Source organism: Diceros bicornis, chromosome 8, assembly GCF_020826845.1.
Source record: "Diceros bicornis minor isolate mBicDic1 chromosome 8, mDicBic1.mat.cur, whole genome shotgun sequence".
In the NCBI taxonomy this organism is placed as follows: domain Eukaryota; kingdom Metazoa; phylum Chordata; class Mammalia; order Perissodactyla; family Rhinocerotidae; genus Diceros; species Diceros bicornis.
The window spans coordinates 2,879,748-2,906,359 of record NC_080747.1 but is presented as its reverse complement, the minus strand read 5'-3'; positions in this window follow the sequence as shown (position 1 = coordinate 2,906,359).

Here is a 26,612-nt window from a genome sequence, read left to right as displayed (position 1 = left end):
GGTGACTGAGGTAAAACGAGGTCACTAGGGTGGGCCCTGATCCAATCTGACGGGTGTCTTTATAAGAAGAGGAGATTAGGACACAGACACACACAGAGGGAAGACACTGTGAAGACACAGCGAGAAGACAGCCATCTACAGGCCGAGGAGAGAGGCCTCAGAAGGTACCAGCCCTCTGATACCTTGATCTCAGACTTCTGGCCTCCAGACTGTGAAAGAATAAACGTCTGCTTGAGCCCCTAAGTCTGTGTCTAGTCTACTACTAGCCCAAGCTGACTAGTGCACCGAGAAAGCTACAGCAAGACACTCCCACACAGACAAAGGGCAATAGGGTCGGCCTCCCGCAAACCCGTCTTGAAAACATTGCTTGAAGCTGAATCTAGCCCACTAAGACACAAATCAAAATGAATGCAGGGAGATGGTGGCATAAGAAGAAAAGAGAGTGGGGCCAGCCTGGACCCAATAAACATTGTAAATATGATTATACGATCCATATGAAGATAGACCTAGCAAAAATACTTCTTGAAAGAGATGACATGAGCTAAAACTGAAAGCACCAACCAGATAATCAAAATAATACATGTGGCAAAGACTGCTAAGAAGCTCTGGGCCTGTCCCCTCACCAGGAGCCCCTGGGTCTGTTCGACAAGCAGATGCCCTCCACACAACCCAGAAGGTCCCACTGGGAAAGCCCCAGGTGTGCAGGAGCACGCCAGCATCATCCTCAGGCCAGACCTGACCCAGGTGAGCGCCAGGTGTGCAGGACACCAGCGTCATCCTCAGGCCAGACCTGACCCAGGTGAGCACCAGGTGTGCAACACGCCAGCATCATCCTCAGGCCACACCTGACCCAGGTGAGCTCCAGGTGTGCAGGAGCACACCAGCATCATCCTCAGGCCACACCTGACCCAGGTGAGCTCCAGGTGTGCAGGAGGATTCCAGCATCATCCTCAGGCCACACCTGACCCAGGTGAGCGCCAGGTGTGCAGCACGCCAGCATCATCCTCAGGCCACACCTGACCCACGTGAGCTCCAGGTGTGCAGGAGGACGCCAGCATCATCCTCAGGGCAGACCTGACCCAGGTGAGTTCCAGGTGTGCAGCACGCCAGCGTCATCCTCAGGCCACACCTGACCCAAGTGAGCACCAGGTGTGCAGGAGCACGCCAGCATCATCCTCAGGCCACACCTGACCCAGGTGAGTTCCAGGTGTGCAGGAGGACGCCAGCATCATCCTCAGGCCAGACCTGACCCAGGTGAGCTCCAGGTGTGCAGGAGGATGCCAGCGTCATCCTCAGGCCAGACCTCACCCAGGTGAGCACCAGGTGTGCAACACGCCAGCATCATCCTCAGGCCACACCTGACCCAGGTGAGCTCCAGGTGTGCAGGAGGATGCCAGTGTCATCCTCAGGCCAGACCTCACCCAGGTGAGCACCAGGTGTGCAACACGCCAGCATCATCCTCAGGCCACACCTGACCCAGGTGAGCTCCAGGTGTGCAGGAGGATGCCAGCGTCATCCTCAGGCCACACCTGATCCAGGTGAGCTCCAGGTGTGCAGGAGGATGCCAGCGTCATCCTCAGGCCACACCTGACCCAGGTGAGCGCCAGGTGTGCAGGAGGATGCCAGCGTCATCCTCAGGCCAGACCTGACCCAGGTGAGCTCCAGGTGTGCAGGAGGATGCCAGCGTCATCCTCAGGCCAGACATCACCCAGGTGAGCTCCTGCCTCGGCAGCTTGTCAGGACTTGGCCAGCCTTTGGACCTGACAAGGTGGGAGGAGACAGCCCTGGGTGCGAGGCTCCTGCTCTCTGGGGGCTGACCGCCCTCAAGCGGAGCAGCCTCAGCTCTCCTCCACATCCGGCCCAATTACAGAAAAGCCAAGAGAAGTGACGACTGAGACAGACCCTGGAACACAAGGTGGTGTTGGTGCTAGAGTACAAGGCGAATGCAGGAGGAGATTTGCCTGTCGTCCGGCACTGTGGTTCTGCCACACAGACAGACCCCACCTTCAGACCCACCCTCCCTTCCTCAGCACCCTCTCGGCTCACCCAGAGCTCACCCAGCCATTAGGCACCACCGTTACAGGTGCTCCCCCCCCACCTCCCCAGCGGGATCCCAGGCCTGACCCAGAGGAGGTGAGGATGAGAGAGAGACAGCGAGGAACAACTTCGCTCACAAACGCATCCTCTCTTCAACTGTCACCAGGCACTCTTGAATGAGACAGACATGACCCCCTGCCTTCATGAAACTCAATTTTTGTGGGGCGATAGAAAACAATGCACACAGTAAATACACTGTATTGTTAGCGGGTCGTGAGTGCCACAGGAAACCCAGCGCAAATGCCACACCAGAGGGACAGAGGAGCATCCAGGAAGGCTTCCTGGAAAAGGCAGTGCTGGAGCTGAGTCTTGAAGGGCCAGGGATGGGGCAGTTGCAATCGTGCCAGGGGAGGTCAGGGTGGAGCTCCTTGAGAAGGTGAAATTGAAGCGAGGACTCGAGCAGGTGAAAGTCCGGGCAGTGTGGATGTCTCAGGAGGTGGCGTCACCCCAGAAAGAGGAGCTGGTGCAGGTCACCCACGGCAGGCGGAGAGCGAATCCCTCCCCAGCAGCCCCACCCACACTCCTCCCTCCCCATCTGCCCACCCCTGCCGGCCTCCAGGGACTCGCCCGTCGTCACCGAGGCCGATGCATCAGGGGCCGCAGTTCTCCCCTCCTGCACCCACCCTGCCCCCTGCGGCTTGCGGGCCCTCCCACTGAAGAGGGGGGTCCACCCATCCTGGCTGACCTCCTCCTGGTCTTCCGGCGGCCTTGTGATGACAAATGTGGTTTTCTTTCTTGCTGGTAGCTCCCTGTGCGTCTCGAATCTGGTGGATTCGTGCATTCCGTTGGTTTCAACACTTCGTGGCTTTGTCCTCGCTTCCCTCTCCACTGGGGTCCGATCACGCACGTGTTAGACCTTCTCGCCGTAAGTGTCGTTTGCTGGTCTCTGCGTCTTCCGTCCCTGCCGTCCTCTGCGCTCGGAGCCCTGGCGGCCTCTGCGGTCCCTCGGTGCCTTCTAACAGACGGTGTTTTGTTTTGCTGTGGCCTTCACCTGGCTTTGCTCGTTCTCAGCAGGAGGCAGAGATCCAAGAACACCTTTACTCAAGGCCCCAAACCTGGGACCAGCCGAAAATAAGAAGAGCAGAACAGCAGAGAAGTGAGCCCAGCAGCACAGTCCAAGCCCACAGAGGCCCTGTGGGCACCAGGGCACGCTGGCCCCCGCGCCTGCTTGCTTCACTCTCACGAGCGCCTGGAAACTGGATGCACCCCTGTTTGCCAAGTTCAGCTGTCTGGCCCCAGAGCCCACCCTGCCCTCGGAGCAAGCCGCTTCCAGGAGGGTGAACAGTCAGAGAGGCCGGGGGCAGTGAGGTGGGTCCTGCAGGGGACTGAAGGACTGGGGACTTGTGCTGAACAGGGGACTTGGGGTGAACAGGCCCAGGAAGGGGTGGGAGGAGAGTGCCCGCGGTGCAGAGCCAGGCGCCACGCGGCCAGGTGTCAGCTGGGACCCTCCCCCCGACCAGGCGGGGAGGGGCAGCGCACAGACTCCGAGCCCAGGGTCCTGGAGGAGCAAGCAAGGCGGCTGGCGGAGCGGGGTTCTCCGGGTACCCGGGCGCTCTGTGTCGCGGCCTCGGCATCAGCTTGAGACTCCTGGAAAAACACTTGCTTTCTCTCATCTCTCACCCCAGTCTCTCGTCTCTCACCCAAACCAGCAACCGTGCCATCAGTCTTACTTAAAACGAGAACCACACGTCAGCACCTTCAGACGCTTTTTCCCCAACGCTTTAGTTGCCTCGGCTTCAGCGCTAAGTCCCCCAAAGGGAGCATATCTCATTTCAGCCCAGCCCCCACTGAGCTCCTGACTGTGCCCACCCCCAGGGTGGGGTTGGGGACTCAGAGATTAGTGTCCCCAAAGCCGAGGGAAGGAGACTCATAGACACTGGCAGTAACAACCTGGTGGGAATGCCACATCAGAGGGATGTGTTAGAGATGCAGGAGGACAGAGGGCATCCAGGGAGACATCCTAGAGGAGGCAGTGTTTGAGCTGAGTCTTGAAGGCTGAGGAGGAAGGAGTGAGCTGGATGAGAAAGAAGGAAAGGGAATTTTGGTGGAAGGACCGGCATGAGCAAAGGCCCCAGGGCAGGAACACAGGGGCCACCTCTGGGTCTGGTGTGGTGGGGACACAGGTGCAGCAGGAGATGGGGCTGTGGGGGGCCGGCTCAGCAAAGGCCTGGAAAGTGAACTCGACTTCACTCTGTGGCCAGCGGGAGCCTCTGAAGGATGTTTGGAGATGACATGACACATGCAGATCTGAAGGTTTGAAAGGCCGCACTGGCTGTTTGCACTGGGGCAGCCTGGAGGCAGGGAGGCCGGGAGGTGGTGCAGGGACAAGGGGAGGCAGCCAGCCTGGGCCGGGGCAAAGAGTGGCCAAGGAGAGCAGGGGACAGCCCTGGGTGTAGCCTGGAAGCTGGAAAGCTGGAGTGTGGGGTGGACGAGAAGAGGGAGGAGAAAGAGAAGAGCTGGCTCCTTCCCTGGGGGCAGGCAGGGCCAGCCTCTCTGCCCCAGTGTGCCCTCCAGGACTCACGCCAAGCCCTGCCCCGCTCTGCAAGGACCCCCTGGGCTCCTGGCACCAGGATGCCCCTGCAGAAGGAGGGCACGTGAGGACCACGCTGGGCTGTGGAGAACGCGAGCCGCCTCCAGACACCCCGGCCCCACAGGGGCTGAGCGCGGGCTCTCGGTGCTCTGGGGGAAGCGGTGTCGGCGGCATCATCCAGGGCCTGTGGCCTCCAGGCCAGCGGGCTGACCCTGGGAATTGGCAGGAAACCTGCTGCCCCGCTCACCCATGTGGGGCTTTCAAACAGGCGAAGGCACCCGAGCTGCCACCTCCAAGAGTCTGCAAATCCTCAACAATCACCAAGAACCACGTCTTGTCACCTGAGGCCACTGAGGATCCACATCCACATCCCATGGAGCCTTCAGGCCCCTCCCGCCCAGGCAAGCCAGGGAACTCTCCGGGTGCATGGTCCTGTGCTGAAGACACTGCCTCTTCCTGTGGCTGCCTCACCTGTCCATCCTCTGCAGGAAGGGATCAGAGGGGGCTCCCAGGGAAAGGGGGAGGGACTCCCAGGGAAGGGGAGGGGCTCCCAGGGAAGGGGAAGGGCTCCCAGGGAAGGGGGAGGGTGTCCCCAGGGAAAGAGAGGGGCTCCCAGGGAAGGGGGAGGGGGTCCCCCAGGGAAGGAGAGGGGCTCCCAGGGAAGGGGAGGGGATTCCCAGGGAAAGGGGGGAGGGGGGCTCCCAGGGAAAGGGGGAAGCCTTCGTCCCCTCCCCGGCTGGGCTGGGCAGGAAGTCCTGAGGGCTGGAACACCTCGGGGCACGAGTTCACACAGCAGCCCCACCCAACCCCCAACACACCCCCACACCTACAAGGGTCTCGTGGTAAGAAGGTCTTGGTGAGACCAGCTGCATCCTTTTCTAACTCTGCCCCTTCCAGCTGTGTGATCTTGGGCCTGCGGGTCACGCCATGTCCCTGTGCCTCACCTTCCTCCCCTGTGCCGCAGCGGGGTAACCGCCCCCCCGCCCCAGCAGGGATGTCGGTGGGACTAAAGGAGCTGATACAGAGAAGAGCTTCACAGGGGCTGGTTCTCCGTCCGAGTCCCCTCCGAGCTCACAGCCGTCCCATGCAGGTCCCAGGATAGACCTGCCCCTGCACAGATGAGCACACTGAGCCCCAGGGATGGGGAGAGAGCCACCCCACCCCCACTGCCCCACCCCACCTCCTCCCCCCCGCTGTCATGGGGCAAAGTCCGGACTCGAACCTGGCTTGCCCACAACTCCTGGCCCGGTGTGCGCTGGAGCCCACAGCTGCTGCTTCGAGTGAAACCCAGACCGAGGCCCTCCCCTGTCCCCGAAGAACCTAAAAGGACCCCAAGAATGAAGCATGGTTTGTCTGTGTTTGCTCCAGTGGAGGAGGCTTTCTCTGCACACTCATGATCATGGGCACTGGGGGATTTGCAGTTTGGGGTCCTCATCATCAGAAAGAACCGCAGCACCGGGGCTTGAGGCGGAGGGAAGCCACCTGGCTTCCTGATTCCAAAACAGCTGGTTGTTGCAGTTCGGCACAGAAAGCCCTGTCTCAGAGGAAGCTTCATGAGCAGCATGGCTTTGGTTACGCCCATCTCTCTGCAGGGACTGAAAACATCGCTTCCTTTTCTCTGGTTCACACCGGCATTCCCGATTCCAGACGAGAAACTCGAGAAACTCGCGACCAGGGTGTGAAGCCAGCGCCCTCCGCCCTGGGAGCTCTGCGGGGAGCCACCACGTCCCCCTCGGGGACTGGTTCCTGGCAGAGGAAGCAGACAGCGGCAGAGCCCCTGGGAATTCCTTATGAGCTCGCACAGCCCCTGAGGAGCCCAGAGCCCAGGGGGCAGTCTGCCTTCCCCGGGGACTTGTTCCGCTTCCCTCCTGACGCATTGCAGGAAGTCCCTCAGACTGGTCAGGTGAAAGGAGACCACTCTTCAAAGGACGAGAGCCCAGCCCCCGCTTCCCCCTCCACACGGCACCTGCCTGAGCCCCTAATCGTGGGAGCAAAGGGAGGGTTCGTTTCAAATATTCTAGACAGTTCTGACCACTTATACGGGGGTCACACTCTGGGCTTCCCGGAGGGGTGGTGAGATGTGGAGAAGGAGGCATTCACTGAACATTTCTGGACACGTGGTGGCCGTGGGCACGTGGGCATGCCCTGAGGTGTGGGCTGAGGTCATGCAGGGCCCGTGTCAGTCAGCTGTTGCTGCATAACAAATGTCCCCGGATCTCCACGGCATACAAACCCAGCCTTTGTGACGGTTGATCAAGGCGGCTCAGCTGGGAGGCTGGCTCCAAGCTGCCGCTCGGGCCTGGGTCTGTGCCACCTGTTTCTCACGCTTCGTGGGCCAGCGGCCGGGCTGGGACGTGTTTCTCATCACGTGATGGCAGAGGCACAGGAGGGAGAGCAGAAAACCCTGCCGCCTCTTCCTGCTGAGGCCCAGCACTCCACGCTCTCCCTTCCAGCCGTGGCTGACGCCAGTTGTGTGGCTGAGCCCCAGCTGGGGTCCCAGACGCTCATTCCTCCTTCAGTAGGAAAAACAGTCTCAGGGCAAAGGGGTTGGATGCAGGCGAGAGTGGAGAACGCTGCCAACATGCCATCTGCCACAGCGGCCTAGGAGACCTGGACTCTATCCTGGGGCGAAAGGAGCTATCAGCAAGTGACAAAGCGAGGGCTGCAAGGGGAGGCAATGGTGGGGGACGGGGCGTGGGGGGCTGCTGCAGTCCATCGTCCAAGGTATAGATGACGGTGGCCTGGCTCCAAGCTGGGCCGGAGGGAGGGCCAGAGATGACAGAGAGGAGGTTAGAAGGCAAACCCTCCGGCCCTGGAGACTGCCGGGTGCCAGGACTGAGGCCATTTGGTGGTTACTGTTGAGACCTGGCTTCTGGCTGTGGAACAGCTGGTGCGAGGACCTGGGGGCACGGAAGGCAGAGCTGCCCCGGGGGGGAGACGAGGAGTCCCCGCTATTCCAACCTGACATGGAGGAGCTGGGTCTGTGGTTGAGACTGGGTGTGTGTGTGTGTGTGTGTGTGTGTGGTATGTGTTGTGTGTTGTGTGTGTGTGTGTGGTTCTCCACCAGAGCCACCCCACCCTGAGGGGACCAGGGCGGTTACATCACTTCCATGGACCCCACCTTGCCATCCCCCCAAATCCCACACACCCCGGACTGGGCTGGCTGTGGGGGAGCCTTCCTGTCACTCCCCTTCCTGGGCTCAGGCACCCAGCCCCCCCAGGGGACAAGCATGTCCATGAGCCTGGAGCCTGTCCCCCGGCTGGAGGCTGGGACCAAGTCCGGGGGCCTCGAGGGTCTGAAAGGACGGCTCAGCCCCTGTTCATCTCCCAACGGGGGGAAAGAAACAGCTGGTTGCCGTGGGGCTCCCCCACCCCACGGCCCCTGAGGCCTGGCTCTGACCCTGGCCCACAGAGCCCTGGCAGCTGCCAGGTCCCGGGTCTGGGCCTGCTGCCTGCGAGTTCCCCAGGGAGACGGGGCAGGACCAACGTCCTCCGTCCTCCAGACGTCTAGACACCTGTGGTTCTCCAGCGCCCCCTCTGCACACCTGCTCTCTGCGGGGCCCCCAGGGGTCTCCGAGCGCAAGAACTGGTGGGAGGGAAAGCAGGGAACCTGTGTCGGGACCGGGGCTGCTCCGCTGCCCTGCCCACCCTGGGGTTGCCCAAGCAGGACCCCCTAGGACCCCCACCCCCAGGTCTTATCCTCCAAAACTGCTCCCAGGGCATTTGCCTCCCCCAGCCCCCGCCCTGTAAACAGACTCAAACGGAGGCAAGAGCAGCAGCGCGTGGCAGGGCCGGCGGGCGGGCCAGCCTCCCCCAGGGCCTGCCTGCCGGGAGCCGGCAAGTGGGGAGCACGTGGTGGTCCTGTGGCTGCGTCTGTACCACTGTGGTCCCCTTGTCCCTGACACAGCCCACGAGGGCTCCTCTGCCCGCTCCCCCAGAGCCCAGGGTGCTCCAGGGAAGGCCGGGTCCCTCCTGTGAGCCCCCCATCCTTCCCAGATGGCCCAGGCCCTGGGCCTTGTGGGGGGAGGGTGCTCTATGAGACCCTCTCTGCCCAGCCTTGGTGTCTCCACACCCACCTCTCCAGCCCCTCGGCCTCCTGCCCCAACCCCCTTCCTGGGGAACCCCCCAACACAAAGGAAGATTCTCCCCACTCTCGTCTTCACAACCTGAGCGCTTTAGGCTTCAGCTGTGCCGCTGCCCTGGGGTGCACCCCTGCCTGCCCAGGGCACCCCGGTCCTGCAGCAGAGGGTAAACGGGGGTCCACATGGCAGCACCAGGCCGGCCTCTGCACTAAAGGGGGGGCCGGTGAGTGAGAGCGGCCCCTCCCTGCTCCTGCCCAGCTTGGCAATGCCCCTGGGGGGCAAGATCAGGGGGTGTCTGGCTGTCCCCTAGACTGGCCTGCTCAGGGGCCCTCACTGCGTGAGGCCACAGGACAAGGCCCGTGCTCCTGCGCAGAGAGTGGGGGCAGGAGGCCAGGCAGAGGCAGCCAGCCACCATTGTCCAGGGGCTTTTCAGACACGGAGCCCCCCAGATCTGCCCCCGACAGCCCAGGAGGAGAAGGGAGTGAGCATGAGAGGAGGGAGGTGGAGGTGTGAAGATGGTTACATCCACCCCTGGACAGCGAGCTCACTACCTGCCTGATCTAGGGGGACAGCCCTGACACCGGCGGCTCTCCCTCTTCCTGCTCCTCCCTCCTGCCCCCCAGGGCCCCAGTCTCTCTCTCTCTCTCTCTCTCTCTCTCTCTCTCACACACACACACACACACACACACACACACACACACACCAGGCAGGGCGTAGGGGGGGGGAATGCTGCATAGAGCTCTCGGCCCCTCTGCCCAGGCTGCCCCCCAGAGATGGGGAGACAGTGCCCACATCCCTGGGTGGGGAGGAAGGGGGAGGGAGCCATGGGCAGACGGTGGCCTGGGCGGGGACTGGCCCCAGCGTCTGCACAGACCGTCCAGCGGGCTCAGGTGGCCTCTGCTGCAGCCTCCCCTAGCGGAGAGCGTCTCGCCACCTGTGCACACACTTGGCTGCCAGCTCTGCCGCCTTGGCCTGCGCTAGGTCTGCCCGGTCCCACCCCTCCAGCGCTCCCTCCCCCAGCAGCCGCCCTCCCTCCCCTCAACAGCCGCCCTCTCCAGTGAAGGTTTGACCCCACCGCAGCGGTCTACAGCCCTCCGAGGCTCCCCACTGCCCTCGGGACCAAGCCCAGACACCCGACACTGCTGCATGGAAAGTCTCTTCTGCTGGGCCTGGCCTGGGTCTGCCCTCCTGTCCCAGACCCGGCCTGAGCCTAGCGGCCCAGGCTGTGGGGACGCCCAGAGGGGCCTCCTTGTCCCTGGACATGCCACCGTGCTGCCTCAGGCCTCCCGTCTAGGAATCGGCCTGGGAGATGGGAAACCGGGGTTTGCGGCTCAGCTCAGCCCCCACCACGTCACCCCACCTCGGTTCACTCGATCGGTTATGCTTCCTTCATTCCAGACACTTCTCAAGGGCTGCCATGGTGGAAACCACCGCAGGAGCGGGGCTGAAGCACTACAGCAGCCTGCATCCGGGGCAGGCAAGGGAGAAAATGAGAGAAGCAGGTGGCATGCCACACGGATCAGATCATGGAGAAAACAAGAAGGACGAAGCAAGAGGGAGGAGGGGGTCCTGGGGGGAGGGGGCACCTGCTGCCATCCGGTGCTGGAGCCAGGGGAGACCTCGGCCTGGGGATGAGGGAGTGAGCCGTGGGGACAGGGGGAACTGTGCCCCAGTGGGAAGTGCAAAGGCCCTGAGGCAGGAGCGCCCTGGCAGGTGCAAGAGTGACAGATGGGTAGGATAGCTGAGGGAGTGAGACGTGGTTGGGAGGTGATGGGCTGGATTGAGAGGATTCAGTAGGGTAAGCTGCAGGAAGCAGCCAGCAGAGTGCCTGGTGTAGAGTGACAATAATTAATACCTAGGTGGGCTTTCCTGGGTACCGGGCACTGTCCTGTGCACACGTTTATACACACACAGAAATTTAAACCTCACCACCATTCCCTCATTATGCCCGTTTTGCAGATAAATTAGCAGACACAGAGAGGGGAAGTAACCTGCCCAGGGCCACACAGCAGGTAAAGAGCAGGGCTGGGATCCAAGTCCTGACGTGGGCTCTGGATCCACACGTGTGCCCCACCCACAGGCCTGTTTCCCGGTGAACAGTGACTCCCTGACCCCGCAGAGGCCAGGGGTACAGCGTGACTGCACAGCTCCCTGCAGCCTCCAAGGACCCTCCCAGGAACCAGCTGAACTGGGGGCTGCATGCGCCCCGTTCACATAGAAGAGAGAAAGAAACCCTTTCTGTCACAAAGAAACCCGTTCTTAGGTTTCTTCTATTCACCCATTCACTCATTCATTCACTCACTCATTCACTCACCCACTCATTCATTCATTCACTAGCTCACTCACTCATTGATTCACTCACCCATTCATTCACTCACCCATTTATAAACAAATCCAGCCAAGCCCCACTCACTCCCCAGGCCCAAGCTGAGGACATTGAGATGTATGAGGCCTGTCCCCACTCTAGAGACACCCTAGGCTGGAGGGGACCCATTACACAGACAAGGACAACAGGAGGAAGGGTAAGGATGGCCGCCCGACATGACCGCTCTCTTGGGCAGGGTCAAAGGACATGTCCACCCTTGAGGGGGTGGGCCCCCTCTCCAGCCTTTTAGGGTCTGACTGCCCATTCCTGTCCAGGCATCTCAGGGACACTAGGACCCTGAGGTCTCCTGCCAGACCTCCCATCCCCAGCCCCACTCTGTGTCCCGGGCTGGGAAGAGTGGGTGTCACCTGCCAGTGACCTAAGGAGATGGCACACATCCTGCCTACCAACCCAGCTGGCACCAGACACTCTGCTGACCACTGAGTTTCGAGAGGCCGGCAGACGGGCACGGAGCAGGGGACCAGTTGAGTCTGCCAGCCCCCCAGGCAGACGGAGGCGGGCAGGGGTTAGCCAGGCCAGACCTCAGGCCGGGGGCTTGGGGTCCGGGGTCTCGAGAGCCAAGGCAGGTTGGTGCACGCACCGAGGGCAGGGTCTTGGCCCAGCTGCGTGGACAAGGGCAGCTGAGAGGGGCTGGAGGTGTGCTCACGGGGCGGCTCCCAGACACCGACATCGCATGAGCTCAAGGCAGAGGGAGCCCCGCCCCTGCAGAGGGGCTGCTATGTGCTGAATTATGTCCTCCAAATGCTGAAGTCCTAACCCCAGTACTCCAGAATGTGGCTGGGTTTGGAGATGGGGTCTTTACAGAGGTGATTAGGGGGCCCTGATCCAATCTGACTGGTGTACTTATAAGAGGAGGAGATCAGGACACAGACACGCACCGAGGGATGACCACGTGAGGACACAAGGAGGAGACCGCCGTCTACACACCAGGGAGAGAGGCCTCAGAGGGAACCAGCCCTGCCCACACCTTGATCCCGGGCTTCTAGCCTCCTGGACTGGGAGAGAGGAATCTCTGCTGTGAAGCCCCTCCATCTGTGGAGCTTCGTGATGGTGGCCCTGGCAGACTAAGATGGGCAGCCCAGGGAGGGCGACAGAGGTCAGAGTGTGGTCCTGCCTGGCCCCGTTGCTTCCTGGCTGTGTGGGCTCAGCGTGGTGGTGACGGAGCCTGCTACTGGACAGCCCGGGGTCCACCTCCCCCACTGTGCAGCCTCCAGTGGGTTACCTAACTGCTCTGTGCCTCAGTTTCCTCATTAGTGAAAGGGAACTTCTAGCCTTAGAGGAGTCAGTATCTGCAAAGTGCTTAGGACAGGGCCTGACCGGTAATAGAAGGGAGATCCGCCCAGCCAGGCCGTGTCGGGACCCCTCCTCAGAGCGTGGGGCACGTCTCCCCCCGTCCTCGGCTTTGGGGCTCAGGACGGGTGCCCCCCATTACTGATGTGCCGTCTCTCACAGCCCCCAGAGCAGGAGCCCCAGCGCACAGGGGTCGACGGGGCGCACAGGCGTGTAGGCCGTGCCCCACGGCTCTGACACCCGCTCCTCTTGCCCAGGCAGCCCTTGCGCCCTGGCTGCAGGCGCCAGTCCACACTCTGCCTGGAGCCCAGGACGGCAGCCACGGCTGCTGGAGGCAGGAAAGCCAGCAGCCTTTCTCAGCAGCTTTCCGGCCTCTCCCTTCCCCGTGACCTCGGACGGCTGCTCAGGTCCTCCACCAGTGCCTTGGCGAGGTTCCTTCTCCCCTCAAGGTCGGGGCCTCCTGGCCCACCCACCTCCTGACCTGGGGTCGCCACACCCCTGAGCAGAGACATCAGACGTGAAAAGTGGCAGAAGGCAGAAGGAGCTACTCAGAGTAGAGATCCTGTTCTTCTGCTGTGTGCCTTCCAGAAAGTAACTCAACCCCTCTGAGCAGCAGTTTCCCACTTCTAGAACCCCGCTTATTTCCCAGGGTTGCTTGAGAGTCATATGAGATAATCTGACCAAATGGGGACTCACAATCAACCCCCAGGCACTGTCAGGACTCGGTGTGTCCCGTCCCTCTCCCCAGTTGGAAGCTCCCCACGGCCCTGCGGACCAGCACCACCCTGTGGCCACATCCTGCCAGCCTGCTCCACGCTCCACGCTCCACATACTCCAGGCCTGAAGTCTAAGATTCGCCTGGGGCCTCCCCTGTGCTCGTTTTGGTAGATGAGCAGACTGGGCCCAGCGAGGTGAATGGCCTGCCTGCTCCTAAGGGATAGAGTGGAATTTGAACCCAAGGTCCCGGTTTGTGAGCATCACTCTTACCCACTGGGCCAGCCCGGGTCTCCCCTACACCGCACTGGCTCCTTCTCCAAGGAAGCCCTTCAAAGTTCAGTGCAAACGGGTCACCTCCTCCAGGAAGCCTTCCCTGACTTCCCGTCCCCCACCAGCCCGCTTCTGTAGTCGCCCCTCCCTGGCAGAAGTTCCTCCAGGGACAGTCTCATTGGACACATTCTGCACAGAACCGCGTGCCTCCTGGGTCTTCTCTCTGTCCCCTGGCGCACAGCAGCTGGCGCTTTGCTGCCGGCCCTGCTTGATTCACCCCGGCCTGAACAATTTCCACCCTCGGGGCGCCGTGAGTAAGCCTTCGGTACCTTCAGCCAAGATCTTTCATTAGCTCTGTGGTTGTTTGCGCTGTTTTGCCCTTTTTAAGTAAAAATAGTTTATTTTTAACAGATGGATGCTGTTGTTTTCTTTTTAAGAAGGTGCAAACATAAAAAGCCCGGGCCTGTTTCTTTTCTGGGCCCACGTGTCTGTGAGCAGTCCTCTTCATCAGACGCCCCCGGGCTCCGTCTGGGCCCCCCGCACCTACCACTCCCACTGGGCGCCCAGGATGGGGGAGGCCCTGCGGCTGGAAGGGCAGGAAGCTGGCGACTTGCCTCTGGGGGACAAACCAAAGTGCAGAGGGGGCCCTGGAGGACCCCACCCCCAGGAACAGAGGCGTCCTCGGGCTTCAGCGAGGCCAGCACGGACCCAGAGCCCGGAAGCCCACTGGGCATCCCTCCCGCAGGCGCCCCTGGGCGGCTCCTCCTCGCCCGCCGGCTGGGTGCTGGAGCCCGGGAGGCAGCCCCGTCCCTGCCCTCAGGGAGCTCACGAGGAGAGAGGGAGACCCAGGGGCCGAGGGCTGGGGCCACAGAGAGGGGTCCGGAAGACCTCCTGGAGGAGGTGGCTCCTGAGCTGAGCTCGGAAGGGAGAGCAGGAGTTCAGCAGAGTGACAGGGACAGGAAGGAAGCCGCAGGAGAGCACCGGGCCCTGGAGGCACCCGAGACGGTCGTGGTCACTAGCGTCCGGCCAGGCAGGACTGCTGAAAGGACTCACCGGGTTTGTCCCCCCCGTTTACCCATTTCTCTGCAAAGCAGTCACGGCCCACCTTCCCTGTGCCAGGCCTGCCATGCAGAAGAGGGTCCCATGAGGCCCTAGAAGGTTCTGGTTGCTCTCAGGCCAGGAGGGGAAACAGATGAGGAAAGAGATTGACGGCCCCTGCGGCTCAGGCAGGGGCTCGGGAGAGGGAGATTGGAGTCCTTCCCGGGGCGTTAGCGTCCACACTGCCACTTGACCGGGGACGAGGAGGAGGGGCTGGCTCCGGCAGGCCGACGGGGGATCCGTCTGACACGGGCAAGTCCCCAGGCAGGGCCCTCCGCAGCGGAAGGCCGGAGTCAGAGCCAGAGACCCACCCTCGCAAATTCACCACAAGGACGGCCATGACCTGGCACAGTCACCGCCAGCCCACTGTCTCCGTGACCCCCGGGGGCGCCTGCTGAGGCCTGGGGTGGAGACAGCTGTGGCACGCGGAGGGCCAGGCCCCGGAGCTCCTGTCGGCCTCCCCCGCTCTTCTCCCCATCATTTTTCCTGGCGGGCCGGAGCAAAGCAGGATGCAGTCCCTGGAGGGCAGGGGGAAGGGAGAGGGCGGGAGGAGAGAAGCACAGTGCAGGCGGCCCCTCGGCCAGGGGTCAGGCCCAGAAGCTGTTTGCAGGAGACCCAGACATTCATGGCCGCGCTGAGTGTGCAGAATTTGTGACAAACGCCTGGAGGCGAGAGGTCTTTCTCTGTCAACCCCTTCTGTTTTTCATTTTTATTTTTATTGAGGTCACATTGGTTTATAACATTATGTAAATTTCAGGTGTACATCATGATATTTCAGCTTCTGTGTAGACTGTATCGTGTTCACCACCAATAGTCTAGTTTCCATCCGTCAACATACACGTGTGCCCCTTTACCTCTCGCCCTCCCCCCACTCCCTTCCCCTGTGGCAACCACCAAGCTGTTCTCTGTATCTATGTGTTTGTTTTTCTATCTTCCACGTATGAGTGAAATCATTCAGTATTTGTCTTTCTTTGTCTGATTTATTTCACTTAGCATAATACCCTCAAGGTCCATCCATGTTATCGCAAATGGCACAATTTTGCCTTTTTTTACTGCTGGGTAGTATTCCATCGTGTATATATACCACATCTTCTTTATCCATTCATCCATTGATGGGTGACTTAAGTTGTTTCCAAGTCTTGGCTATTGTGAATAATGCTGCAATGAACACAGGAGTGCATGTATCTTTTCAAATTAATATTTTCATGTTCTTTGGATAAATAACCAAAAGTGGAATAGCTGGATCATATGAAGAAACCATTAACAAAACGAAAAGACAGGGCCAGCCCGGTGGCGCAAGCGGTTAAGTGCGCGCGCTCCGCTGCGGCGGCCCAGGGTTCGCTGGTTCGGATCCCGGGCGCGCACCGACGCACTGCTTGGTAAGCCATGCTGTGGCGGCGTCCCATATAAAGTGGAGGAAGATAGGCACAGATGTTAGCCCAGGGCCGTCTTCCTCAGCAAAAAAAGAGGAGGATTGGCGGATGTTAGCTCAGGGCTGATCTCCTCACAAAAAAAAAAAAAAAAAAAAAAAACGAAAAGACAACCTATCAATTGGGAGAAGATATTTGCAAGTCATATATTCAATATGGAGTTAATAAGAAACTCATACAACTCAACAACAAAAAAACAAACAACTCGATCAAAAAATGGGCAGAGCATCTTGACAAGAGATGCTCACATATTGAGGTATGTGGGTAACTATTCGGGTTCAAAACTGACTCGGCTTGAACTAAAAAACCTGACTTACGGCCTATCAAACATACACTGTACATCTGCTTAACCATTAAAGTAAAGAATACACCCTCTTGGGGCCGGCCCCGTGGTGTAGCGGTTAAGTGCGCGTGCTCCGTTGCTGGCGGCCCGGGTTCCGACCCCGGGTGCGCACCGACGCACTGCTTGTCGACCCATGCTGTGGCGGCGTGCCACATAAAGTGGAGGAAGATGGGCACAGATGTTAGCCCAGGGCCAGTCTTCCTCAGCAAAAAGAGGAGGATTGGCATCGCATGTTAGCTCAGGGCTGATCTTCTTCACAAAAAAAAAAAAAGGAATGCACTCTCTTAAGATAAGAATGCATACTGCCCCTCCTAAGCCCTATTGGTAACGCCCAGATTAGTCTCTTCTTGACATCGTGGTCATGTTGACCTGCTGATTTGCATCTAAATACCTTTGAAATTTTGATGAAAATGTATCCTGGGTGTGTTTAATGTATGTTCTTTGTTCTAAAAATATATAAGACTGTACTGAAAACCATGCTTCTCCAGAACGCTTTCTAAGGCCTTGCCAGGTTATAATCCTCACTCTGGCTCAAGTAAACTCACTTTATTTCTTTTATCTATAGAATGGTTATCGGTTACTTTGTGTCGACGATCTGAACAGACATTTTTCCAAAGAAGATATACAGATGGCCAACAGGCACATGAAACTATGTTCAACATCACTAATCACTAGGGAAATGCAAACCAAAACTACAATGAGATACCGCCTCACGCCCGTCAGAATGGCTATAATTAACAAGACAAGAAACAACATGTGCTGGAGAGGATGTGGAGACAAGGGAACCTTCATTCACTGCTGGTGGGAGTGTAGACTGGTGCAGCCTCTGTGGAAAACAGTACGGAGATTGCTCAAAAAATTAAAAATAGACCTCCTGGCCCTTCTATTCAGCATGTTGCACAATAGTATTACTGACCACAGCACTCCACAGCTTACACACCCCCTTCACGCTCTTTGCTGCTCAGAACCATCCACCTGGCTCCAGCCCCGCCCCCCGCCCAGCAGCCCCTTCCCCAACGCCATCGGGGCTCTTTCTAATGCGCACATCACCCCGAAGCTCAGAACCCCACAGCCCAGTGCCTTCAGAGCACGTCTGTGGTCCGCGGCCCGGGAGGCAGCCAGACGCGGGCCTGGGGCAGGCTCTGAATCCCCACCCCTGCACCACACGGGCCAGGGCCAGGCCCAGGACCTCGCTGCAACCAGAGGGGCCACGGCGTCTGGGACACAGACGAAGACTGTGCGGCCCGAGCATCTGCGCTCAGGCATGCGCTCCCTCAGCCCGTGCCGGGGAGCCGGGGCGCTGGGGTGACCGCACAGCGCCCACCCTCACTCCTGAGGGACAGGCCCCCTTAAGAAAGCAGGGCGCTGCTCCCTTAAAAGGGCAGTGCGTTATCGCAGGTGGAGGAACGTCCACTCTGTCAATAAAAAGAGAGGCCCTCCAGGACCTGAGGCCGGGCCGGGCGTCCCTCCCCACCTGAAGAGCCTCATAGGGGCAGAGTTTATGGACCCTCTACTGCATTCCCGGCCCCGGGCTAAAAGATAGTGGGGAGTGTGAGGTGTGAAATGCAGTCTCTAGGAGGCCCTGCCGCTGGTGGCGACAGGAGCTGGACACCAAGTGGACGCTGAGACGTCCAGGGCCAAAGCCCCCTGGGGCAGCTGTCACTGCTGCCGGAGGCCTCTGCCTCCGGGAAGGTCCTGTCCTCTGGCCACTACAGTTCTTCACGGCTTTAACTCCCCTCCCACCTCCAGTCATGGTGGGCGGCCCCAACCTGCCCAGAGGGAGAGAGCCCAGGGGGTCTCCTGCCTGGATCCCCCATCAACGCACGTGGCTGGGAGAGCTGTGCCCACACGCGCACACACACACACACACGAGCGTGCACACACATGCTGTGTTCGTTCATGCACGCACGTATACACCTGTGCACACATACTCACATGCACGCACCTACATGTGCACACGTGCTGTGTGCCTGCACACACACTCCACGGCTCCCCGGCGTCCACACCGCAGTCTCGTGGAAAGTGACAAGAGTCAGTGTCACCATTGCGTCTCTGCAGGTTTCCTTGGCAACCTCTCCCTCATGCACAGTCACACTCGGTCTTGGGTCCCAAAGGCCCCTGGAGGAGCACGGCTCTTCCTACCTTCCGTGACCTTTAAAAAGATCTTTCGGGGTTGCTGGACAGATCTTCCAGCACAGCACCTGGTCGTCGGGTTCTGGCCTCGGACGGGAGCAGCAAACGGCCTGGACTCAACCTACTCTGACCCTAACACGCTGCTCGACCGTCTGGAAGCCACAACCTGGCTGAACCTCAGCTTCTCCAGGTCAGTGGAGCGAGGCCGCCGTTTGAGGGGCTGGGCGTGCCGAGGCCGGGCCGGGCACACGTGGTTGGTCCGTGGTAGCTGGTCCCAGGGCTCAGTTGTGACGTCGGGGGTCTGGGCTGGGGGCCCCGGAAGACAGGCAGCTCCATATGTCAACCTGGCAGGGGAGCCACAGGGAGCAGGCAGAGGGCCTGTCCTGCAGCCCCGCAGCCCTCTCGGGAACGGAAGAGGCACAGACGTGGCCCTGCCCGGTCAGAGCTCCGTGGCCCCACGGGGTGGAAAGGATCCCAGGCAGCACTGGCTGCCTGAGGCCCCGGGGGCGACAGCTCTGTGAACCGCAGTCACTTTCTCAGCCAAGGGTGGCAGGCCGTCCTGGGCCCACCCTCCAGCTGGATCCATGGGGCTGTTCTCCACTCAGCAGCAGGTGACTTTTCTGTGACCTGAGCCAGGGTGTGTCCCTTGCTCAGTCTCTGCATGAATGCCTTGCCCTCAAGTCCATCCCCGCCAGCCCAGCTCTTCCCTGAACTCCGGCTCCTACTTCAGGGCCCCACCTCAGGGCCTTTGCACATGCCCTTCCTGATGCCCTTCCCTTCTCCCAGCAGATGTGCACGTCGCCCGCTCCCTGGCTCTCTGCTCAATGGTGTGCTCATCACAGAGACCCGCAGGAACAGCCACATCACCCCAGCCCCCAGCTCGCATGCCCCTCACCCCGCGCCCCTCACCCCACTGCTTGTCCCCCCGACACATCTGTTCATTCATTCACTCAGTCACGATCTCGTCCTCGCATCTCTCTGGTCATCAGCGGCCTTCCCCTGCTAGAATATCACCTTCTGGGACGCAGAAGACTGTTGTCCCCACTGCTCAGAGCCAAGATCCACGCCTGTCACCACAGGGCTGGTGACATGGCTCATTGAACGATCAGACCCAGCAAACACCGGGTGAGGGCCTGGCCACTGTCCCCGGGTCAGGACTGGCTCTGCCTGCCCACTAGCCCAGCCTCCCCTCACCTCCTGGGAGAGGGTGCTCGGCAATTCTACCTGTTTTAGTTTTCCATCTTGATAGAAAATTGTCCCCTGCTGTGGGGCCCACAGGCTGACGGGGAGCCGTTCCCCTGTGCACAGAGTAACGTGCAGGGACTCGCCGCTGCTCCGTCGCTGCCCATTCCCCGACCCTGCACTGTCCCTTCTCCACGCTCCTCTCACGGGTCCACCTGTGCCACACCCCCGGGCACTCCCCAGCCACGGCATCGGCCACCAGCCACAGCGTCCCGAGGTGGCCTGCGCTCCACACGCCCACGCTGACTGCCAACCACCCCTGATCCGGGGCCCGCATGACCGCCACTTTCCAGCTCCGAGGACCTGTCTCAGCAGGCTCCACGTGTGGCCACCCACAGCCCCCGCGGGCGAGGGGCTATCCTGGCGTCTGGCTTCCACAAGCTTCCCAGCTGGCAGTAGCTCACAGATGGGCAGACAGACAGACAGACAGACCCGGCTCAAATCCTGCCCAGTGGTGACCTTCTCAGAGCCTCAATGTCACATGTATAAACGGGCTAATGAGAGCACACGCACCCACAGAGCAAGCTTGAGGGGTGGACGGAATGAAGCTGGAATGGCAGGTGCCTGGCCACACCTTTGCCCTCAGGAAGCTCTAAGGATGCACGTCCAGGCACTGGTGGACCACATGGGAGACAGCCCACCTGTGTCACTGCCCTGGGGTCTCCTCCTCACAGTGGTTTCATAACGTGTCACAGTAGCCTCTGCCCCTGGGGCGGTCCAGCCCCTTCGCTCAGCCAGAATTGTCCCAGAGTTCCAAGGGAAAAGGCTAAGTGTCCGGATGCATATGAATGTGAGACACTCCTCTCAGCAGAGGCAAACGGGCCTGCCTAGCCTCGGCTCCCCGCCGCGCACACGAACCAGACAGCGAGGAACCGTGGGCACGGGCTCACCTGTGCCACCCTCAGGGAGCTGCTTTCCCTCTCTGGGCCACTGAGTCTTCATCAGGGAAGCAAAGTGTCGAGTGGGCTGAGGCTGGGCAAGACAGAAGGCCTGGGTTCTAGTCCCAGCCATTCCACGTGTGAGCTGGGTGTCTTGGACATTAAGTCTCTGACCCTCTGTCTCCTCTTCTGTAAAATGGGACAGTAAGCGGGAATGGGACTCCCACTTCCTGGGGCTGAGGAACAGATAAAACCGGAGGGTGTGTGAGGCCCCAGAACAGGGCTGGGACCCTGGGCAGTACCCAGGAAGGCCACTCTGGCCAGCACCCACTCCCTGCCTGCAGGTGGCTCCCTGCTTAGCCAGGCACTTCGTGGGTATTTGTGGCAGTAACAGCAATGAGTTTCCACCTCCTCCCAGACCCCTAGCTGGACCGCATACCCAGACCCCCTTGTAGCTAAGTGTGGACACGTGACTGAGCTCAACCAGTGGGTGTGAGAGAGAGCATGTGGGCTGTTACGAGCTGAACTCTGTCCCTGAAAAATTTATAGGTTGAAGCCCTAACCCCCAGTCTCTCAGAATGCGGCCTTATTTGGAGATGGGGCTGTTGCAGAAGTAATCAGTTAAAATGAGATCATCAGGGTGGGCCCTAATCCAACGTGACTGGTGTCCTTAGCAAAAGGGGACATTTTTTTTTAATTTTTATTTATTTATTTTCCCCCCAAAGCCCCAGTAGATAGTTGTATGTCATAGCTGCACATCCTTCTAGTTGCTGTATGTGGGACGCGGCCTCAGCATGGCCAGAGAAGCGGCGCGTCGGTGCGCGCCCGGGATCCGAACCCGGGCCGCCAGCAGCGGAGCGCGCGCATTTAACCGCTAAGCCACGGGGCCGGCCCGCAAAAGGGGACATTTGGAGTCACAGACACACACACAGAGAAGGCCATGTGAGGATGGAGGGAGAAATTGGGGTGATATGTCTACAAACCGGGGGATGACAAGGATTGCCAGCAAACCCGCCTCCAGGACTGAGAGCCAGTACCTGCTGTTTAAGCCTCCAGCCTGTGGTTCTTTGTCGTGGTAGCCCGAGCCGCCGGGGCCCCCTGGGCACTTTGTTTGGAAGACGGCTGGGCCACCATCAGCCTGGCCCTCGAGCCCTCCTGCCACCTCTGTTACGCTGGCGATCAACCACCACGTGAGATCCCTGAATGTCACTCAGTGGGACGCCAGGCGTTAGGTTCCCTCATAGGTGCTGCTCCCGCTCTCCGGAGTGTCCTGCGAGAGGCGAGGCCCCGGGAGAGGCGAGGCCCCGGGAGAGGCGTGGCCCTTGGAGAGGCGAGGCCCTTGGAGAGGCGAGGCCCGTGGAGAGGCGTGGCCCCGGGAGAGGCGCGGCCCTTGGAGAGGCGCGGCCCCGGGAGAGGCGCGGCCCTTGGAGAGGCGCGGCCCTTGGAGAGGCGAGGCCCGTGGAGAGGCGAGGCCCGTGGAGAGGCGTGGCCCCGGGAGAGGCGAGGCCCCGGGAGAGGCGCGGCCCTGGGAGAGGCGCGGCCCTGGGGAGCTCCGGGCTGTTGTGAGAAAGGGATGTGGAAACAAGCAGAGACACTCCCAGGCAAAGGCAGAGGCTGTGCACCGAGAGCTGCTGTAGCAGGGCCTCGGCCACTGTCCCCTGAGTTTGGCAGAGACCCAGAGGCAGGCAGAGGAGTGGGTGTGCTTCACAGAGGAGAAAAGGGGGCTCAGGGGTGCCCTGAGGGGAGGTGGGGTGGCTCACTAGGAGGGGGCGTCCAGGAGACTGTGAAGGGAAGGTCTGGCTCTCCCCGGTTGGTCCTGAGTTGGAAGCGGGACAGAATTTAGGGAAGCTGTCAGTTACTGACAGAGTCTTGGCGGATGGGTGCAGGGTTACTGTTTGGCTCCTGGCTTGTTGCTGAAGACAGCTCTCACTGACACCCGCTGTGTCCTGGGCTGGCTGCTGCAGGCCGTGGGTCAGAGCACTGTCCTCTCATGGTCTGGCCACGGTCTGCTTGTATATTTAGCCTCTCACAGAGGACACTGAGATTTTAGATAACCTGCTGGCCAATGGACATCTATCTGAGTGGGGGCAGGAATGTCCAGGTGTGTTGGGCCTGGACCCATGTGTCACTGGGAACAAAGGACCCAGGAAACCTCCCAAGTGAAGGTCGGAAACTCATCCACTCCCTGCCTCAGGAAACCCCCGGGGAGCACCCACTTTAGGCCAGACATCCTGGCATCCCGGGTCGCCGCGATGATTAGTTATGGCCTATCATCCCCCATCCTGTGGGCTTTGTGGACAGTGCAGGGGACATGGCAGGAAAGGCTGCTGGGAGGAGAGATGGCTTCCAGCTCATCCTGCCTCAGCGTGAGGAGAAGAAACTGGCTGAAGAAGGCAGCAGGAAGGGTAATCCAGGTGGAGGGCACAGCATGTGCAAAGGTCCAGAGGCTCGATGCTAGAGGATGCTGAGGGCGGTTCACCGTTGCTGGAGTGAGGGAGTAGAGAAGGGCAGGAAGTAAGAGGTGAGGCAAGCAGGGTGAGATCACAGGGCCCGTCCTGGCTGTCCCCTGAGGCTCACCCTGCTGACACAGCCACAGTGAAAGAGGCTGAACATCTCCATGTTCAGACACGTGGCAGTTACCAGAAAAAAACAGGAGAATCACCAAACAACAGTCAGAAAACAGTAAGAGAATTCAGTGAAGGAGGAGGGAAAATTAAGCTACAAAAACAGCCCTCAGGTATCTCCCGACCAGGGGGGTGGGGGAAGAGCCTCGTCTGCGACTGCGAGGAGAAAGGTGGAGTACCCTGGAATGAACCGGATGAGCACCTGCTGGGCCTTTACGGGGAGGTTTCCAAGCACTCCCAAGCGGAGGCTGAAGCAATGGAAACGACAGCCTCGATTCTGGTGTAAAAAGACTCACTGTGACAAAAGCCTAAATTCTGCAAAAGTCAGGATGTACATTTAGCATCATCCCCAAGAAAATATCAACAGTTTTTTCCTAGACAAGTTGATTCCAAAGTTCACATGGCAAAGTGCAGAAGAAGCACCAGGAAACCCTGGTGAAGAAGGGCAGGTGGGGGAGGTGGTGCTGGCGTTTAGACGTGCGTAGGGCCGTGTTAACACGGCATGGCTGGCGGATTGGGGGCGGGAGAGAAACAGCCCCAGCTGGACATTGCCCTACGACGAAGGACGTCTCAGGCTGCTGGGGTGTGAAGGGCCTTCTAACACATGGTCTTGGAACTGTCAAAAAAACCAAATCCACGCCTGGTAAGAAGAGACTTAATCCGAAAGGATTAGTGGTGGGGCAATGACTGTTGGGGGGAGGGGCTCTGACCACGAGGTCTGCAAGCCTCTCAGGAAGTAGGCGACAAGAGTTGGGGGGGGGGGGGGTTGGTGTTTTTTGTAATTTTTTTACGGAGAGAAGTAAAGAAACCCAGAAAGAACTGAGAGGTGGGAAACCGGGTGAAAGGGTGGGTGTGGGACAGGGGCCAGAGACTGTCCTCCTAGGCCGGCGGTCCCAGGAAGCCGTCTATGCTGGCCTGGGGGCCAAGTTCCGGGGCCTGGAGGGAGGAGAAAGGCGTAGCCCAAGTTTGGTTAACGCGCATTTTGTCCCCGTGGATCAGGGGGGCACGCAGTTCTGCTAATCGTTTATGAGGCAAAGAAAGGGGTTTGGAGGGTCTGTCCTTGTCACAGAGAAGCAGTGGCGCCATGAGTGTCATCTAAGCCACACAGGACAGGGCTTCTCTGCGGTGAGCTGTTTTCCAGAACAAAAGCTGAGAGTTCTTAGCTGTATCCAGGAGCCCGGGGCTCAGGTACAGTCAACGCTGTCTGAACCAGCGGATCAACGTTGGGAAAAGAGAAAATGGGGTCTGGATTCTACAGCACCCCAGAACAAACTCCCAGTGGATCAGAGACTGGAATGTAAGTCGTGAGACTACACGATTGCCTGAGGAATCTGAGAGTGGGAAAGCCTTCTAACTGTTACTCAAAGGCAGACGCGATAAAGGAAGACGCCGGCGACACCGACAGATGAATTGTGCGTGTACGTGTGAAACAGAGAGCGCGGGAGAAAGCGGAACACACGCGGAGTCACAGCACACGGAGTGGAAGTCAGCGTGGAGAAAATCTCTACGCTTCACATCACAGTCAGGGGCTGACCTCCCTAACAGATACAGGGCTCTGGATAGAACAGGGGAGCAAAGACCAAAAGCTGATGGAAACAACAGGAGGGTGGACAAAAGACAGGGACAGAGAGATCACAGAGAGGAAGGCCAACTTATGGAAGCAGGCTGCCCCTCGCCCACAACAAGAGAAATGCAAATGGAAGTCCCCGAGATCCCCCTTCCCCATCAGAGCGTCGCTGTCCCAAAGCTGGACAAGGCGCTCCCTCGGCAGGTGGGCGGAGACAGGCACCCTTGCCACTCCTGCGGGGACAGAAGGACAAAGCCGGAGGGAAATCTGTGACATGTGACAGAAGTGCAGGTGCAGGTACCTGTAGACCCAGCAATCCCAAAGCCACCTGAAGAGACACCCCACAAAGGAGAAATAGCATATGCACAAGGATGTCGTCACGGCAGTATCAGTAATGTCAGAACAGGGGCATCTCAGCCGTCCTTCCACAAGGGCCTGGCTGGGTAAACCAAGGCACAGCTCCAGCCAAGACCAACTCTTAGGGGACCAGGAGCTGAGGGGAGAGTCTGGAGGCGGCACAGTGCTGGGAATCATTCGTGTCCCAGTCGGCCAGGTGGGGAGACCTTGCCGATCACCCTGGGCTTCATTCAGCCAGAAGGACTAGGCGTTGAGAGTAGACGTCCCAGCCCTAGACTCAGGTCTACACCAGATCCACCCTAACAGAGCTGAAAAACAAGCCTCAGAAGGACCATGCTGACCCTCCAGCAAGACAACTGATGGCCAGGACACCACTCAACAGTCCAGACTCAACCAAGCGGGATCCACCATGTCCAGGCCACGTAAAAAGGCGAGATGTGAAGAATCAGGACAACAGGACACACAACCAGGGGAGAAATACAACAGTCAACAGAAACATATCCAGAGACGCTGGAATCAGCGGACAAGCACTGTGAAGCAGCTGTTACAAATGTGTCCAAGAACACAGAAGAACAAACGACCGCAATGAGAGAACAGAGGAGAATCGCAGCAGAGAAATGGAGTGTCCTAAAAAGAACAAAGTGGAAATTCTGACACTGAAAAGTACAATATCTGGAGTGAAGGTGTCGTTGGGTGAGCTTTACAACAGTGGAGACTGTGGAAGAAAGAGTTAGTGGACTTAAAGGCAGATAATAGAGATTATCCAATTATGTACTGAATCCATCATTGGAGTCCCACAAAGGGGGGAGAGAAAGATTGTAGCAGGAAAAAGATATGAATTTGAAGAAATAATGGCCAAAATTTTCCCAAATTTGATGAAAAATATCCCACAAATCCAAGACTTTCAACAAACCCTTGGCAGAACACATACATACACACCACCAAGGCACTTTATAATAAAATGCTGAAAACTGAACATAAAAATAAAACCTTAGGGGCCAGCCCAGTGGCATAGTGGTTAAGTTCACACCCCTCACTTTGGCAGCCCAGGGTTTCCGGGTTCAGATCTTGGGTGTGGACCTACACACCGCTCATCAAGCCGTGCTGTGGTGGCATCCCACATATAAAATAGAGGAAGATGGGTGCAGATGTTAGCTCAGGGGCAATCTTCCTCACCAAAAAAATAAAAATAAAATAAATAAATAGATAAAACCTTAAAAGCAGCTAGAAGAAAATAAAAACATTACATATAGGAGAAAACATAAGAAATACTTCTAGCTTCTCATTAGAAATGATGTGCTGTGACTTGAATGTTTGTGTCCCTCCAGAATTCATACGTCGAACCAAACCTCCAAAGATCATGGTATTAGGAGGTGACTAGGGGATGAGGGTGGAGCCCCTTGATGGGCTCTGTGTCCTTATAAAAGAGACCCCGGAAAGATCCCTCGCCCCTTCCACCAGGCGAGGACACAGCAGGAAGAGGGCCCTCGACCACCCGTGCTGGCACCCTGACCTTGGACCGTAGGAAAACCTCTAAAAAGCTTTTTAAGGAGGTATAAATGAGTCAA